Raw genomic sequence first — 18858 nt, 5'->3', positions numbered from 1 at the left:
TGCTTGGAATGGGGTGAAGGCTAGGATGAGGGGGAGGGAGGTCTCACATGCTGTTAGAAACCACTGCTTTCTGGGGAGGAGAGCAGCATGCATAATCTGAAAAGGCAAGTTCAGCTTTATTTTATGCTCGGGAAAATGAAACATCACTCCCCTCCTTTATTCATATTACAGTCTGTGAGGATAAAGGTCTCCTTCATTCTTAAGGGAGCAGCTGGGACATGCTTGTGTTTTCAAAGGCACAGAGATGCAGTGTGATCTAAAGGTCAATGCAGTTGCAGATAACTGGGGAAAGTACTTTATGCTTTGTCATGCAGATAGTGAGTAGAGATGTAGATCTAGGGGTCATTAGTGACGAAGACAGATGGTATTAAATGGGGAAGATGATGAGAAACCAAAGACCAAAACCAGCCTTGGGAGGGAGAATCTGTAGGGAACCAAGGAGAAGTGAAGACCAGAGGAAGAAGCTTAAAGAGAGAGTAGCAACAGCAATAGCAATAGAAATAGCATTAAGAAAGAGGACTCAGACTGAGCCAGAAGAGACCTAAGGAGCAGTGAGTGAGCCCCCAGGCATTCTTCGTACCAGGCTGGTGCCCTTCGTGGTCAGAAGGTACTGATTGGGCTTTTTTTTTCCCAGAGCGGGAGCCAGAACTCACAGCTTTAAGGGATGTTCTGTGAATAATGCCACCCAGGGTGCTAAACCTAATCAGACTGTTGAAGGATTTAAAATTAACTTACCAGTGCCTAAGTGTTTTTATGGAAGAAATACCTCAGGGAGAATTTATCAAAGAAGATGTCTTACATTTGAGCTTATACTGAGTATTAAAAGACCCTGCCCCCTTTTAAGATAATGTATTATATGGAAGATTGTGCTATTCTCTCTAGTTTTCAAAATTCCCAGGTATAGGAAAATATTGTTACAGGAAAGTCTTGATTGCCTCTGGAGTAGTAGACTCTTGGGAGTGAAGTCACTACAGGATTATACTTTGTTCCCACAAATATGCTTTGAGCACCTTTTAACTACTAAACACTGGGAATATAGTAGTGAACCATGGCCTGCCAGAGTCTGCTCATACCTTGTGGTTAAATTTTCTGGAATTTTACAAGTTAGTTTTTAAAAACAGCCATTATTAAAAATTCAACAATTTATAATTAAATAAATTACATTAAAAACAAGGGTAATAAATACTCAAATCATATCATTTCCTCATTATTTTAGTATTGACTGTGCTCTTATGTCTCTTGTATCCACATGGTAGAAATACTATGTAACAGTGAACGATGGCACATCCCTACCCAGCTCTGTGTCTGTGTTCAGAGATGTCAAGTTGGTAGCTTGAAACTGGGTAGGGTGGGAGTATTTATACCACAGAAACCAACAAACACCACAAATCATTGCTTCGTTTATTGTTTCATTCATTGTCTAGGAAAGTGATGGAGAAAATGTTAACATTTGCAGTGTAAACTTAAAATGTTTTATGTCTTGTAGCCATTACATTATGAATAGCACCTAAAATACTGAGGAAATATTCTTCTCATATTTGAAAATGAGGGTCCAATAAAGCAAAGAAGTTGCTCAGATCATGTTTGATATACATCTTCTTTGTTCCAGTTTTGTTTTACTCCTGAAAGTAAATGAAAATATCAACCAGCATTCATTTATTTATTAATTTAATCCATAGGTTGGCCACAGAGATGAGTGAGACAAAAATCTGCGACAGCATTCTGTGAGAATTAGTTGGCTCTATGGAATTTACAGTAAAGAGTATCATATATTTTATTGCTACATACGTTATGTTATATATTACTATTATTGTAGATTTTGTTACTGTATTATATATTTTATTTCTAGCATATGCTGTGTATTTTTTATATCAGTAAAATTTATAGTAAATGTATGTACATATAAAAACATGAACATATTTTTGGAGAACATTTGCCAACAAACCACCATAGAGAGTTAAATAAACACTGCTTCTTCATAGGGTTCTCAGTTTAGTGGGGAAGATTGATAAATAATCACAGAGATACAGAGGAAAGACCTGTGAGGGTCCAATGAAAGTGTGTGACAAAGTACTCAATCTGGGCTGAAGTGAAAGTCTGGGAAGGCCTCAGGTACTAAAATTCAGCACAGACTGCTAGTGAGTGGGGAGCAGGGCCTGGGGCAGAGGGAGCAGCCTCTGTGTATGGGTGGGGCAGGCTTGAGGATCAAACAAGCAGTTCCTGCTACTAGAGCATGGTCATTAGAGGCAAGGAGGTGGGAGTTCTGGAAAGAAATCTGGACATGGATCAGATTTTGTAGGTGCTTTCTGTAGGTCATGTGAAGGTCATGTTAACAATCTAAGCATTCCGGTTTTTAGGCAAGTTGGCCATTCATTTGCCACAGACACCTAAAGACAGCTTTCCATTTGGCCAGCTAGATGTGGCTTCAGAAAAGTGGTGTTAATATTTTTTATGTAGTAAATACTTAAATTGGACAAATATAAATTATCTGTTTACTGTGTACAGGACTTTATGCTAATGATTTTCAAGGAGATACAAGTTGTTAACTATGTCCTTGCCTACTAGGACTGTATTTCATGGTAGGAGAGCCAGAAACATGTACAGTGAGCTGTAATATAACACTGCTTTGAACAAAATGCTGTAGAGGAAGTAATTAATTCTGATTGTGGGTTGAAGAAAGCCATATGGACAGGCAGGATAGTAGTTTGCAATAATTTACTTGGGGCACCCCAGAAGAGTATCCCACTTTTGACCAAAGGCCCTTACTGTCTTTAATTCCTGACTCATCTCCATCATCTACTGTCCTGAAGTCTCTGATTATTTCATGAATACTAATTCTGCCTCTAACTAGACTGCTAAAGAGACCACATCCTATGCTTCCCTCCTGGCCTTCATGTCACCTGACCAGGAATTCATGTGCTTTCAGAAATATTTGTTGGTTTTTTATGTCCACCAGAAAAGCATCCCAGAATCCAGGTTTAGAAGACACTTTAGACGAAAGATATCAGCCTAACATTTAGGAGGTGTGCTGGGTTGGGAGAAGGTACTGAAAAGGGTTCCTGTCTCTAAGCTAGGGCTATCTCATAGAGGTCACTGAATGCAGCGGGGGCATTCTTCTAATGAAATATTTGGTAAAAAGACTCATCATTTTTATTCTTCTTATTTTATTGTCATTTATCGAATACCTCCTGTGTGCCAGGCCCTGTGTTACTTATGAGAATACAATGACACATAACACAAGGTTACTGCTCTTAGTTTTTTTTTTTAACAGCTTTATTGTATAATTCACATGACACACAGTTCATTCATTTAATGTGTAAGATTCACTGGTTTTTAGAGTATTCACAGAATTATACAATCATCACCATAATCAATTTTAGAACATTTTTGTCATCCAAAAAAGGAATGCTGCACCCATAGCACTAAGTCTTTACTTCTTTCCAGTCTCTCTCCCCCCAGCCTTAGGCAACCACGAATCTACTTTCTGTCTCTCTAGATTTGTTATTCTAGACATTTCATATAAATGGGATCATACATACAATGTGTGATATTTTGTGACTAGTTTCTTTCACTTAGCACAATATTTTAAAGTTCGTTTTGTAGCATGCACCAGAACTTCTTACTTATGGACAAATAATATTCCATTTTATGGATATATTACATTTTCATTTAATAGTTGATGGATATTCCCCTTGGGCTATTTTGAATAATGTTGCTATAAACATTCATGTACAAGTTTTTGTATGTATATATATTTTCATTTCACTTGTGTATATACATACCTAGGAGTGAAATTGAGGGGTCATATAGTAACTTCATGTTTGACATATTGAGGAGCTGCCAAACTGTTTTCCATAGCAGCTGCACCATTTTACAGCCCCACCAGCAATGTGTGAGGGTTCCAATTTCTCCACTTACTCAGCAACACTTATTATAGCCATCCTAATGGATGTGATGTGGTATCTCATTGTGGTTTTGATTTGTATTTCCCTAGGGGTTAATAACGTTGAGCATCTTTTCATGTGCTTACTGGCTATTTGTAAACATTCTTTGGAGGGTCTCTCTCGGTACCTTTTCTCTGTCTCTATCACTGTCATCTCTATTGTCTCTGTCCCTCTGAGTCCCTTTACTCTGTCTCTCTCTCTATCTCTTGCACTGTCCCTCTCACTCTCTGCCTCTGAGAGGAGACCACACTCTGTAGAATGTTATCCCTTTTCTAATAAACTTTCCTTTTGAATCTAAAAAAAAAATTATTTGGAAGAATACCTAATCAAATACCTTGCTCAATTAGACATTTTGATTTTTATTATTGAGTTATAAGAGTTCTTTGCATATTTTGGATATAAGTTCCTTATCAGATATATGATTTGCAAATCTTTTATCACATTCTGTGATAAGTCTTTTCACTGTCTCGATGATGTGCTTTATGCTTTGAAGCATAAAAGCTTTTGATTTTGTTGAGCCATATTTGCCCTCAGTTCTTTAGTAAACTCAGATTTATATGGCATATTTCTAACCTTTCAGGAGTTTCTGTTATATTTAACAAGTCTCTAGAGCTGAATAGTCTATAACCAGTCTCATAACTTGTAATACGCAGAACCTCTTATGTTAGTGACTTTGTTTTAGCTTTTAGAAACTTAAAATCCTGTGAAAGTAGAGATTAAGGCGTATAGACTCTTTATAGCATTTACTCACCATGTCTCTGGTGAAAACAACTATAAGCTGATGACTACTGAATACATTGATTGGGGGCCAGATTTCTGAGAATAGTTGGACATAAACGTGTTGAGATAATATTTAAGCACAAGCCAGGAAAATGGAACAGTATCATTTCCCATTGTAATTTCAACTCCCTTGTGTTATCTAATGAGATTTTCAGCTCTATTTACTCTAGTATAAGGCATGGAACTTAATAACAAGAAGTGCTTCGGGTTATGTAGATAAGTTATCAGAATGAAAAATTTAAACTATCTCCAATGCTGATCCCTGCAAAATATTTTAGCAGTCAATCCTCTTCTGCTGTTGTTCAGACAAGACTAAGAAGAAGTAAGAAATTTTACTTACATGATAATGTTCTGTATTGAACCACCTTACACGTCTGTAATAGTACCATTTCCAACAGATGAGAGAGCAAGCTCAGGAGGTGTGCAGCAGAGGCTGTTTCTTGCCTTAGATAACATTCCCACTGTTAGGTGGGAATGCTGGCTTCACTTTTGGGGGACATACTTGCAAATACTTGCAAGTGTGTTATTTCAGAGCCTCATTTCTTTTGTATCCCTTTTAATTTGTTTAATCAGGTATTACCATTTCTAAGTTGGGGTCAATGAACATGTTGGTGTTTTTTCTTTGCATGTAATCTGAACAAGTGGATATAAATCACGTAGCTGGGGGCTAGGGGTAGGTGATGGAGCATAGGAAAAAAAATGTGAGAGGAACCTAAAGTGTGGAGAAGATGAGAATTTCTTAACAAATGCAAGAAGGTTGTGGGAATTTATTAAATAGGAAGAGAATCAAGTAAAGTATAGGACAGTGAAATTCCTAGGCTTGTTCAGTAAGTGTTATTATTCCTGAGGCATCGAATTGCTTGGAGGACTTTTTAGCAAGTGTAATTTTGAAATGAAGCATGGTCCCATATCCCCATTTTGGATGGAGTTGCCTGCGATCAAGTGGCATTTTCGATTGTTCAGGTCTTTCTCTTCTGCAGAACTCAGAATCATTCCATATGGTTTTATGAATACAAGTTGACTTGAGACTGACAGTTCTTCCAAATAAGTTGGTCACTCTTGGAATGTTTTTGAAACCTGTGACACTTTGGCTTCTTTGCCTGCATTACTCATGGTGGGTACAGGTCTTCATACTTTGAAGATGGATGTGACGTGTTTAAGTATGGAGGCCCTAAAGTCAGACTGCCTGGGTTCGGTTACATCTTCTGCCACTTAAAACTATGTGACCTTGAGTACATTACTAAATTTCTGTGCAATTTATAAAATGTAGATAATAATACCTATCTCATGGGATTATTATGAGGTTAAATGAACTTCATAAGAACAGCATACAAAACAGTGCTCATCACACAGTAAGCACACGTGAAATGTTAGCTACTATTGTTATTTTTATTGTTGCTATGAAATAATCAAAACATTAATTTCCACCAAGCTCTCATAAATGAAGTAGGTGATCAAATTGGGTGACAGTATATTTAGTAAAACATAAAGGATGAAAAGAAATAACAACAATACTAATAATTCCCATTTATTGAGTACCTCCCGTGTGTTAGGCCTTGTAGGCTCTTATATATATTGCTTCATTTAATTCTCATAGCAACCATGCAGAGTACTCTTATGAGCACTGTTGAGGCCATGCTCAGGGTGAGGCAGCTGCTCAGTAGAGCTAGTCTTAGTCACACATCTCTTCTGCTTTCCTTGTCTGTGTTCGCCTTGGGAGCCAAAGTAACAGGAAAGTCATTCTTTGACCTGAGCCTATTGTTTCAGCTATTCACAGAATAGCTGAATGGAGCTAGGATTTCCAGGACATAAACCTTTTTTTGGGTGAGTCTTTTCTGTTGTGATGATTGAACTGTCAGGAGAAGGACCTCAGGGGACTTGTCTTTTAAAAAGACCAGTGATCAACTGTTTCTAAGCCAGGCCCATTGGTCTCTCTTCCACCCACAGGCAGATAGATACCCACAGCCTTTACCTGCCACCTCATGCTGGGGGATGAGGGTGGAGGGGCTCATGCCCCCTCCTCACTATCACAATATAGGATGGCCCTCAGGTTGGGCCAGGGCCTGGATGGCCCTGACTTTGTCCTAGCCTCCTTTAGGAAGGAAAATGTGCTCAGCTACATATTCTCTAGAAACACGTCTCTCATCAGATAATATGATTTGCAGAAATCTCCTGTTCTGTGGGTTGTCTTTTCACTTTTTGATGGTGTCCTTTGAGGCCCAGCATTCCCTTGCCACTGCTCCATCTGCTCCCCCGGCCCTGTTTCCCTTACGATGAGGCTTGGCAAGTGTTGGGATGTCACAAGATATCAGAGAAGAGGGAGGTAGCAACCCCTGCCCGCACAAACACACATTTCCCTTCCCCCTCCTAAGGCAATTCAACCCATAGATGAGTTAAGATTAAAGACCCATAGTTCAGTAGGCCTGGAGTCAGGGTGAAGCTCTGCTGAAAAGACTGTGGGACTGCAGTGAATGGCTGAAGGCCCCATGCAGCCTGATATGGGCAGCCCAGGTGAGCTCTGAGCAGAGTGTAGGTACAGACTGCCAGGTGCTACAGAGCAGCAGGTATGTGCTGGTGGCGTGAGTGCTGAACATGGTAGATTGCTTTGGGTCTGGCAGCGCCAAAGACTACATATGCTGACGGGTCAGGTTACAGTTGCTGTGGGAACTGTGACCTTTGAATTTCCTGGCATATGCATGGAATTTCAGTTGCATAATACTACAACAACTTGGATTTTTCCCTCTTCTTGCCCTCCTTCTTGGCATTTAATTTTTTTTTTTTTTTTTTTTTTTAATCCCAGTGAATGAGATCCATAGCTCTCTGCCTGTCCTTTTCTTGGGGGCAGATAGTCTCTCTCACTTTTCTTCTCTAGTCTCTCTCACTTTTCTTCTCCTGCTCCCCCAGAATGCCAGGCAGGAGAACAGCCAGGGCCCTAGCATGTGGGAATCTTCCTCCTGTGTCCAGGCAAGGACCTTAGCCTGGGGTGAGCCAGCCTGGAGCTGCCTCTGGGATGGACCACTGTATGTTTCAAGGTGGGCCCAGCTGTCCTGTGTGCTTATTTCTCCCAAAGGGACCTTGCCTGTTTCTGCATCTGCACTTCTGTTTATACTGCTCTGTGTGCATGGAGCATCCTTACTGGGTGGCTTAGTTAAATTCTTCCCAGACTTCATTTCTACTTGGAGACCTATCCTTTCTGGGAAATGTTTCACCACCACAGCCTGAAATTATTCCCTCTTCCAGTGAACATTTCATTTGGCATTTAATCAGATATTGTCTCAGGATAGTTTTCTTGTTGTCTCAGAACATTTGTCATTTGGAGTAGAGGGGTGGTCTGCTTTCTTTTTTCTACAAATCAAATTATAAGATTCTTGAGGGCCAAGATTTGAAATATTTGCATTGCTTCTTAAGTGGTCACTAGTTTTATTGGATTTGCTGAATTAAGCATATATTTTCTTAGCATCAACTATGAGGAGGTCATCAGGCTGGGAACTATGAAGAACATAGGAAAAACAAGGTCCTTACATCCAGATTCCATAAGATGCCTAGCCTGGCGTAGCCTGGCATTGCATGGCATGGCCTTGCCTGCTCTGCCATCCTCTTCTTCTTCTGCCATTGAACTCTAAACCCACTGGCCTTGATTCTTAGAAGGCCCAAGTCTATTGTCACTTGATGGCCTATGAACATGTGATTCCTTCTGCCCCTAGACTTAGACTTCTTCCAGTCTCAGGCAAGATACCACTTCATTACCGAGGCCAATCCTGACCACCTCAGTCAAGGATGCCCCTTCTGTTATTTTCTCTTATATTCTGCTATTCTTTTCCCCTACAGATCTTTTCACAATATGTAAGTAGGGACTTATTTATCTATTTGTGTATTGACATTTTTATACTGATGGTTGTTCCCCACTGTATTTCCATTTCAGGGACATAGGAGACATATTGTTTTGTTCACATTCTATGCTCAGATCCAACATGATGCCCGATATTTAGAAGACTCACAGAGAATGCTAATTTTTGGCGGGGGAGGGGGGAGGGGAGGCGAGGCAACCCTTGGTTCACCTCACAGATTGCAAGGACCTGGTCAGCTTACAATCCCTTATTTTTTATTTTTTATGCTTACAGCACCTGGTCTTCCTAGGTGGTCTCCCATCCAAGTACTAACCAGGCCCGACCCTGCTTAGCTTCCGAGATCAGACGGGATTGGGCTTGTTCAGGGTGGCATGGTCGTAGACGAAAATGCTAAATTCTTGCGCGCTCTTGTAGAAAAATATGCACTTTTTTTTTTTTTAAGAGACTAGAAAGAAACATAAAATGACTGATTTATCCTATAGATTATTCTGCTTTGGTTGTTTGCAGTAGACAGGCCTTATGGAACTACCATTGTCCCTCCCTTGAGATAAAAATTGGAACTTCTTTGATCTAGGCAAAATATATGTGTTTTTTTCCTTTCCTTCTTTCTTCCTCCCACCTTCCTCCCCCTCCCCCTCTTTATTTAGTTTTTTATTTTTTGGCTTGTTTTAGAAATGATTTAAGGCAATTTTGGCTCCTGATTTGTGCTGTACTGTGAAGAGGATGAGGCAGGACTATTATTTTATTTTTTGGAATTCTAGACACTTATTTTGCGACCTTTGGGATACTCACTTTTCCTTAAACTTTTAGAATCATTTTTGAGAAGCAGTCTATGCTACCAGGAACCGCTAGGAAAAGTGGAGCTTTTAGTTTTGTCTCTTTGCTGACTTCCCCAGGGGAAATTGGTATAGGCATGTGTGTTTTTCCTAATCTTTCAAAGTGGACTTAATATCTCAACTTTCTCATGTACTGGATACTGTCTATGACTTGCCTGTGAAAATGTTTAAATAAAGAACCTGAAGTAATGTCTCCAAACCACTTTAAGCTCGTCAGGGAAGAAAAAGGCACTCTGTAAACTCAGAGTATAATTATTAATCAGACTTTCCTTTGGTCCACTTCTCTGCCCTGGGTTTGTCTTCAGCTGCTGCTCAGACTGCCAGGATTAACATACGGAAAGTAACTAGGCTGTGCCTCCCAGCCCCCCTTCCTGGCACAGTGGCACAGACTGGAGATAAACACAACTCTCTAAGCGTCTGTCTTTAGTGTGAGCAGTGGCTGTGGTTTCTCTGAGCAAGCACTCTGACACAGTCTTTGCTTCCTCTGGATGTCTGTTGCCTCTGCCACCTTCAGTCCTGCATAGCATTTTCAGCTACCTTCAATACCCACTTTTCTCAGCATGGCCAAAAGTAGGGACAGGTTCTCCTTCATTAGCCCCCACTAGTGTTGTTGAATATGAGTTGGAAGTGGATGCCAAGTTCTAAATTTGTCTTTCAATTCACCCCTGAGTGAGCAGTTAACCAGCTGTGGAACCCACAGGTTGAGGGTCTCTGTTCTTCACCCCAGTTCCTACTGGTTGGATCTCTTTTTGGCAGTTAGAGAAGCCTCTGCAGTCAGAGCTGTGTCCATTTTACTACAGTGGCAGGTTGTCTTATTTGTTTTTAAGCTTTCGTTTTCACTTCATAAAAAGCATCAGATTTGAACAGAAATATTGTACGTACATGTTTAAAAAAAACCATTCAGAAGCAGCATTTGATAATTTCCTCCTCACTGCCTCTTCCTATGTTCCTTCCTTCCTCCCAAGAAGACCTATTCCCTAATGCCTGTAAAATTCCTGGTGCTTTAAATTGGAGGCGATGGGAAGAGGTACCAGGTCCAGCTATCCAAGCCATATAATTTAGCAGTATTCACACAAATGTAGAAAAATGTTTTTTTCCTATTGTGTTTCCTTGTCCCTATCTATTTATCTTGTCCTTTGTTTTAGCACCCCAAGCCACTTTAAGGCAGTGCTTCATAAACTGTTCCATGGACCGTTAAAAAGTATTCTGGAGAAATTAAAACTGTTCTTAGTAAAATGATTGAATCGGACTAATTTTTTTTGTAACAATTTATTCTTGAGACCTTTTGATTTGTGATTAATAAAATATAGATTTATCCAAAATGTTGAATTCATAGTTTGGATCACTAGGCATTTTGTATTTGTCATCCCATATGCTAGTCTCAGTACACCTTTAGTATTCTTTCTTTAAATTTTACTTAAAACTGTTTTGTAGTCAAATCTATTTGAGGAATGCTGGACTAGCATGGAATCAGTCTTACCTTTAAGACTATAGTAGGTCCTCACTTAACTTCGTGGATAGGTTCTTAGAAACTGTGACTTTAAGTGAAACAATGTGTATTGAAACCAGTTTTACCATAGGCTAATTGATATAAACAAAAGGTAAGTTCCTATGGCATATTTCTGTTCACAAAAACATCACACTTTTAAAGACTCAAAACACTTCTAAAATTAAACATTGAAATAAATGTGAACTATACATACATCTAAGAAAGATTAATAAAAACAAGTAAGAGAATTATTTTTCAACCTTCTTATTCCAGTTCAGGGTCGTGAGTGGCTGAAACCTTTCCTGGCAGCTCAGGGCACAAGGCAGGGACCCACCCTGGACAGGATACCTGTCTGCCGCAGGGCGTGCGCACACATGCACACACTCACTCTCACTCAGACTAGTACCATATAGATACACCAGTTAACCTAACATGCACATCTTTGGGATGTTGGAGGAAAATGCAGCCATAGGAAGAATGTGCAAACTCCACACACTGGCCCCAACTGGGAATTGATTTATTTTTCTCATCAGCATTAGAATGAAACAAGGTTGAACAAAAGGACTGTTCCAAGACCTACTGTACCTTGCGGACTGTGAGTAGTTATGGTGATCACTAAGTTCTATTGTGTTGGATACTGTCCTAAGCACTTCAGAATAGTTACTTATTTTGAGCCTCATCTCAAAATCATTATATCCTTCTGAGGTAAATGGTATTAGATTTCTGTCTTACAGTGGGGGGACATATAGGCTTGGGAAGCCTCAACTAACCTAGGGTCTAGTAAGTGTTTGGATCTGTGGCGCTCTGGAGCCTATAGCTCTTTCCACAGTAGCTCCTGGCATCTCTACTACTCATCTTTTGAGAAGCTGTGTTGCTTCAGTATTGCATGTCTAAACTTTGTGCTAAGTTCACTATCCCTTCCTCCCTTTTACCTCAACATTCCCACGAGGACAGGCTTCACTACTTTGGTTTGCTACTGTACAGGCTTCAGTACTTTGGTTTTCTCCTTTGCTCATCCTTATTCTCTCATATTCTTTCCTTTCTGATTCTCTCTACGCATCTTCATTTTACTTGTCCTTCAGGATCTCCTCAAATCCAACTTTTCTTCTGTGAAACTTGCCTGGATCTGTTTACCAATTTTTATAAGCATTGTTTTTCTTTATAATAGTTAAATGTTTGTTGAATTGAATCTGTTATAAGTTTGTCACCTCATCTCTTCCTTGCTTCTGAACTGCTGCTGTTAGTAGGAGGGTATGCCAGTGATCCCCATGCTGTGGTTAATGAATATTTGAGTGTGTGTGTACCGGCCAGTAGCCATGCTTGCTGATTCAGAGTAGAGTCATCAAACTTGAGTTAGCTTTAGTTAATATTTCAAACATATACATTCTACTTTTTTTGCAGTGTATGTGGAAATTCACTGGAAAATGCTGTTGAATTCATAGCTTTTATATTGATAGGCATTTTTTCAACCAACAGGTTGTATGGAATAACCTATATATCCTGTAATGATCAAAAAAAAATAGTTGATGGTAAAAATGAGTATCATGCCAAAAACAAACAAACATCAAACCTGGGAACCAATGGCTATACCATTCATTTGGCATTTATGTGCTATTTGTATTTTTAGTTATTTTGTGCTGTCTAAACTGCTTAGCTAGATAGTGAGCCCTGCAAGTATGGAACCTTTGTCCTACATGCCCTTTATGTCCCTTGGAGAGCTTGCACTTAGTACCCAGGAAGTAGTTACAGATTTGATTTAGTCCTTAGATCCTATTTTGCCTACTTTACTATCTGTTCCACTCTAATATTTTACTTTCTTGAGCTCACTCATGCTTTTCTTTCTTTGTATAGTTTTTTTTTTTTTTTAAATTCTAACCTCCAGTTATTTCCCATCAGTGAATTGAGACTTCTTGCTAAGCTCCAATTGTACATTCAAGCAATAAACTAGACTGTGGGCAGATAATGTTATTATTTAAATAATTATTTATTGAGCATTTTTGCCAGGCATTGTGGAAAATGTTTTAGAACTGCATTCTCTCATTTACTTCCTAGAGACACCTTGTGAATCAGGTACTGTTTTACTTCTGTTTTACAGGTGGGTTATATGGGAATTGGACAGGTGAGTGTGGCGGGCAGGATTCAGTCTTAGTATGACTCACAGGCCTATGCCCAGAAGCCTTCTGGTGTCTGCACCTGAGGATCTTGCTTGGTTGTTCATTTCCCTAAGGAATTTTCCACTGGGGAACCAGAAACAATGGTGTATAGTACTGCTTGGATATGAATAAGTACTAAATTGTTTGGAATTCGAAGAAGCTTAGAGGCAGAGGAACTCAGGAAAGACAAGAGGAGGTGAGGAGGCTTTGTGAAGGAGTCAGTCTTCTGCAGAGCGCTGAAATATGGCTAGGTAGAAATGGGAAAGAGAGTTCAGTTGTTGGGAACAGCATGAACCAAGGCCTAAGGGAGAAGGAAGTGCTTGTGGGCAGTGGGGGTGAGCATGGGAGTGGGGTGGGCAGATTGAGGGGCAGAGAATCTCAGAGAAAGTGAGAGATGAGATTGGGTAACTAAAGCCAAAGGGATTTGAACTCATACGGGAGACGGGAAGAGGGCTAATAAGCAAGTCTGTATGGTTTTGAGCAGAATGTGACAGGATGAATTTTCTGTTTAAGAGCCCTGAGGTTGGCAACAGGTGGCAAATTCCTTATGGCATAATGGTTGCCTTCAGACTCTCCTATCTAGTTCTTATTTTTTATTTTTTTTCTCCCTGTGTGCCCTTGGGACCTAGTGTCACCTCTTCTGGTCCCAGGAACAACCATTTGTACAGCAGTCCATGAATCAAACCACCATGGGGTGTGGGGAAGTGAAAAAATACAGAATGGAAGTCAGAGACTTGGATTTGACCCCTGGCCCTGTAGTTTACTAGCTGCACAGGTCATCTAACCTTTCTTCATTCTCCCCCTACCCCCACACCTATAATTTGCAGATAGTAGTTTCAACTCACAGGATTGTTTCAGAATTAAAATGCTAGCAGATATTAAATACAGAGGCTGCTCAGTCTAGTGGTTCCAGACTTCCTAGGGTCAAGTGCCAGCTATATTGCTTACTGTGTGACTTTGGGCAAGTTACCTTATCTCTCTGTGACTCCCTTTTCTTATCTGTAGAATCAGGCTGATACTGTAATTGTACCTACATCTCAATGAGAGTTAAATGAGGAAAGATAGATAACTCTCAAACAATGCCTGGCACATGTGATTTATAAATTATAGCCACTATTATTAGGAGTATCATGTAGTCATCATCATCATCATCACCACCACCACCATCACAGTACTTGGTATGGAGTAGGTGCTTTCTTTAAGGCAGGAGACCAAATAAATCCTTCCAAATATATGGTAAGAAACTGCCTCTAATTACTGTGGAAATGATGTGACTTCAGTGCTTCTCTTAAGCACTGAAAATATCAATTTCAGAATCTTTTTGAGATTCCAGGTATTACTGAAATCCTTATAAAAGTCAGTCATTGTTTTCTGATATAGAAGGACTCTTGGAATCATAACTTTTCTTAGGCCTAGAAATGTTCCCTCCTTTTTTAAATGAAAAGGGGGAGGGAGGGAAAAGAGAAGAATGCCTATATTTCCTTCAGCCACAGTTTTCTGTCTCTGTCAGAGGACTTCCTACCACAGTGAGAGGGAATCACCTGCCTGCATGGGGCAAGGTCAGCCCTGCTGGGACTAAGTGGCACCGAGACCCCCATGGTGAGCTCTGTGCCTGCTTCGTGCCCCTTTAGTTATAGCATTTCTGTTTAGTAATGTTTCCTTTCCCCTCCCTCATCCCAGGCCATGGTCAGCTATAGCAGTGCAGGTACATTCAGCAGCAAAGGCCAGTGCCTTCAGGCTGCCTCTAAAAGCCCCCAACCCTTGTTCTTCCACAGGCAGTTGTGTCTGAGTCTTGAATTTATCTGTGTGGAGCAATTCTTCCCCGCACCCCCACTCCCTTTTTTTTTTTTTTTTTTAAAACAAAACTCAGTCATTAGACCTTGTCTTTTGTAGATGAAGTGAGAGTTGCTTTCTGAGGACTGGTTCATACCAGAAACCAGCTGCTTTTAAATTGCTACAGATCTTTAAAGGGACAGGTTGTTTGTGGACCAAATTCCCTATGCATAGAACCTTGTTGTCTGTAGGGTTCTGTTGTAGACTTTGATAGTGTTGAGGTGGGTGACACATGGCAGAGGTGCATGAGTTTGGTTTTAAGATTTTAATGTCTCATAGGGTCAAAGTCTTGTGGAGCTCATCTCTTTCACCCCTCCCCCCCCATTATGATTGGTAGTGTGTGTGGACACGTGCTGTATGCAGAGATAGTGAACAAAACTCACATGCACACATTAGCTGTATGGGCAGACAATCAAACAGAAATAAAGCCTCATCATTTGGGGGCCTCTGGCATTGGCTGTGTGTCCTACATGGAGAGTGTAGCATGTCTTCAGTTAGTAGTTACTTTGTATATGGCCCAAAGACGGGGCTCTGCATATTTGGCCTCAACTATGCAAGATAAAAATGCAGTAAAAAGGACATGAAAGGGAGACAGCCTGTTGGGGGCTACTGAAGAACACAGAGTGACAGAATGGTAGCAACAAGCTGGCCTTTCTCCAGCATTGCTTTTCTTGGATTTCTCACTAGAGCTGAGTTGGAAAGACTGATTTTGGGGGGGGTAACGAGCCGTTCCATTCTTCATTCTTGTTAAACACAGAATTCCATCTCCAGTAGTTATCTGACTGACTGACTTTTAATAATAGTCCATGTTGAGTACTTCATTTATAATGTCCTGTGAATTGGGGTTAGAAAGCAAACATAACTCCATCTGCCTTTGGGAAAGACTTAGAAGAAAGACTCTCTATTAGTACCTTGGTTGTTATTGCCATTGCATTTAAAAATCTTTGAGGGGCTCAGACTTTGTCATATATTATAAATGCAGTAAGGATGGGGACCATGTCCTTAAAGTATATCCCTAGGACCTGCACATATCTGACCTTGCTGCCCAATGAATAAGGAGACTACTTATCTGAAGGCAGGAGTGTCTTACCTTAAAAGGCCGATATTCAGTCTGTGGCATTTTATTTGGGTGTGGGTTAGGTTTAGAGATGGCTCCCTCAGTGCATGTGGCTATGTCTTCAATGGAGCCTGACTTGCCAGGTTTGTAGTGACTTCTAGTCTTATGGGGGCACTTTGAGGGTGGAAGGGGGCTCAGATGAGTGAAGTCTTCCTCAATGCCAAGGGATGTCAGAGGCTTCTCAAGCCCCAACCCTTTTCCCCCATTACATGGCCATGGCAGGATAGAGAAGGAGGAAGTGGTCCATCATATGTTAACAGCTGCTTGCCTTACTGCTCAGGAGGTAGTTAGGAATTTTCAGTTCTTCTCCTATATTTATGTAAAACAGGAGCAAAATAATTGCCATGAAGGAACAGAGGTGTCTTTCATTTCATCTCATGCATACATGTCCCTAACAGTTTTCCTTTAAATATTCTGTGTCTAGGAAAGTTGTGGATAATGTTAAGCCATTGATTGGAATATAGAAGTATTTGTCAGCCTTCCTATCCCTGAACAGGATGCAAATAATAAGTAAATAAAGACAACATTTGGTTTGTATACTCTCTGTATCTAATCTGCTCTATTATTTCCTTCTTCAAAGTGTCTTTGGAAATTGCTTATCCCCAGCAGCTAAAACTACACCTGCCAGAATTGCAGCTCAGTATTTGTTAAATGATTTTTCCTTTTAAAATTCCTGTTCCTATTGCCACAACTCTAATCTGGGCCACAATCAGATTAGATTGTGAGTTCAAATCCCTTTGGCATGTACACACACACAGTGTGCAGGCCTCCTGCACACTGCCTCGCTATAATTCCACCTTCCTTGGTATCACCCTGTTGGCTGTTGCGAGGTCATTCTGCTTTGAAGGCTGAGCTACTTCTATCCCTGTCCCTAGTCAGCTCTCCTGCCTGGCTTTGAAAGCCCACACGCACTGCCTGCCCGCCCAGCACCATTTTCACCCTGCTCCCGGTCCCCTGCGTGTGCTCTCCTCAGTCTTGCCTCACTATGCCTTCTCTGTACCTGATTAGCCTATCTTCCCTGCTTATCAAGTCCTAACCATTCTTTCTCCAACAGCCTGGACATACAGTTTAGGAGTTGTTTACTTGCTTGCTGTATTACCTGCATGATTTGGGGGTGGGGGGGATTGTAAGTTTCTTGAGGTTGGCATATTGCCTTCTTTTCTGGGTTTCTTTCAGCAGTCACCGTACATTGGTCACATTGTGAACAGTTAGCAAACCCTTGATTGACAGGCAGATCACTCTCTTACAGTCATTGGCCTAGAAAATATTGAGTAAGAAGCACTTTCCTACCCTCGCCCCATTTTGAATTCTTTTTCTGTAGGTCTCATTGCCTCTCAGGCTAAATGTTCAGGACATAGGTTATATAGATTTGGCTAGGAAAAGAAACTCCAAACAGTATGTTCTTAAAGCTTAATCTCATGGTAATACAAAAGAACCCTCTGCTCTTTGGAAGGTGAGGTGGGAGAGGAGAGGAGTATCTGTAGTTAGGTGCAATGTGGCGGTGGTAGTGGTCGCAGCAGGTATGGCGTGGTGGCCTTCCTCTGAACAGGAGCTGCTTTAGAATGGCTGAGGGCAGGCATAGACTGAGGGTAGGTATGGGGTGCAGACCCTCCCGCCTCTCTGGCCTTCCCTTTTGTATCTCCTGTCTTTTCACTTCCACTCCCAAGTCTGACCAGTCTCCTGCCATGTTGAAGATATTGCCTATTCTAGTAGCATAAAGTGTGAGGAGGAAACTCTAAGAGTTGGTGTATGTGCTAAGAATGTGGGTTTTCGCTTTATCAGGAGCCCTGTTGAGCTGTTCTGGGCCTGCCGAGGATTGATAAGGAGCTCCAGGAGTAGATCCTGTGGGTGTGAGACTGTGTGCTCTTCCACTTAGAGAAAGATCATGGGGCTGAGAGTGTAGAAGCAGAGTGGGAGTTGAGAGGCTAGATCTGGAGATAGATGCCCTCACGGTCAGATCTTGACCACTGCAGCACTTCCTGTTCCCCTGCCACACCGTTTTTCCTCCATAGCATGTATTTCCTTCAAACATGCTAGAGTTCACTTGCGTGTTGTCTCTCTCGCCCTCTAGAATGAAAGCTCCACGAGGACAGAAAGTTTTGTTTTGTTCACTGTTCTAGCTCTAGTGTCTGACATCTGACACATAGTGGGTGAACAGTAAATATCTGTTGACCTCAATTCATTTATTCTGCATCTGTTATGTACAAAGAACCTTGCATGTGCACACACACAGGAAATAAGGCTTGAATTCCTGCCCGGGCCTCCCCACCTCCACCCATTGAGCTCACTGCTTAGGGAGGAGCAAATAGTGAAGTAATGACCTTACAGTGGGAGCAGTACTGAAGGAGATGAAGAAACTTCTGTGGAGGTACAGAAGCAACTGACCTCACTGGGGGAGAGGGTGGGGCCGGGGAGCCAGCACAGACTATCTCAGCCTCGAAGGTAAGGGTGACTTACCTAAAACAGTTCTGTTCTTTGTGCACATCTTCTCTTCATCTTTTTCATGAGGCTAAGAGAGAATTATCAGCTTTCTTTTCCTAATCAGTCAGTCAGCAAATATTAAATGTTTTTTTGGTTTTTTTTTTTTGCAAAGTCTACTTCTAGGCACCATAATACTACTAGATCTTGAAGGAAGGGTTTCATGAGCTTTTTCATCTTCATGCCAAATGAATCCATTTCTTTTAACCTTTCTTTATAAGGCCTATCTTCCAACCAGTTAAATTATTTTTTTTTCTGTACTCATTCCAGTTTTTCCACCTTTATTTATCTTTATTTTTCTGTCCTAGAAAGACTCCGTCCCTACCGGGGGGCAGTGTATTTCCTTAACCTATGTAAAACTTTACTAGTAAAAACGATCC

General features: G+C 40.9%; 1 protein-coding gene and 1 pseudogene across 8 annotated transcripts in view; one reads left to right on the top strand and one right to left on the bottom strand.

The window, feature by feature from the left end:
• Positions 1 to 18858, top strand: part of MICAL3 (microtubule associated monooxygenase, calponin and LIM domain containing 3) — a 188963-nt gene that overhangs the window by 14819 nt on the left and 155286 nt on the right. The window lies entirely within an intron of this gene.
• On the bottom strand, positions 8837 to 8955 carry LOC120607614 (uncharacterized; annotated as a pseudogene).

This window comes from Pteropus medius, unplaced genomic scaffold (assembly GCF_902729225.1).
Source record: "Pteropus medius unplaced genomic scaffold, Ma_sr-lr_union100, whole genome shotgun sequence".
Classification (NCBI taxonomy): Eukaryota; Metazoa; Chordata; class Mammalia; order Chiroptera; family Pteropodidae; genus Pteropus; species Pteropus medius.
This window is presented reverse-complemented; position numbering and strand designations above follow the sequence as displayed.